General features: G+C 42.5%; 1 non-coding gene across 1 annotated transcript; it reads left to right on the forward strand.

Annotated features, from left to right (window-relative positions):
- Trnat-agu (transfer RNA threonine (anticodon AGU)) lies at window positions 1-73 on the forward strand. The gene has a single exon. It is a non-coding gene; the product is annotated as a tRNA-Thr (tRNA).
- Window positions 74-313: the final 240 nt, after the last annotated feature.

The following is a 313-nucleotide window of genomic DNA, read 5'->3' on the forward strand; positions in this document are numbered from 1 at the left end:
GTCCTGATAGTGTAGTGGTCATCACACCCGACTAGTGATCAGGGGGACGTGGGTTCAAATCCCGCTCAGGGCAATTACAGTTTTCCCCAGAAGTTGTCCAGTATTGAGTTTCCCATAACTTTCTCTCAATTTCTCCTCAACTTGGACTGTGAATCCATTTGCGATCCTCCTGGGGGTGATACGTTGCTGGCTCAAGGGATCTACTTAACTGACTATATATATATATATATATATAACTTCAGGTGAGTTCCACACTGGTAAATCCAGAATAGTGCTCAACAATAATGGAGCGGTAATAACAATGTTTTTCTAC

Source organism: Montipora foliosa, unplaced genomic scaffold (assembly GCF_036669935.1).
Source record: "Montipora foliosa isolate CH-2021 unplaced genomic scaffold, ASM3666993v2 scaffold_457, whole genome shotgun sequence".
NCBI classification, from domain to species: domain Eukaryota; kingdom Metazoa; phylum Cnidaria; class Anthozoa; order Scleractinia; family Acroporidae; genus Montipora; species Montipora foliosa.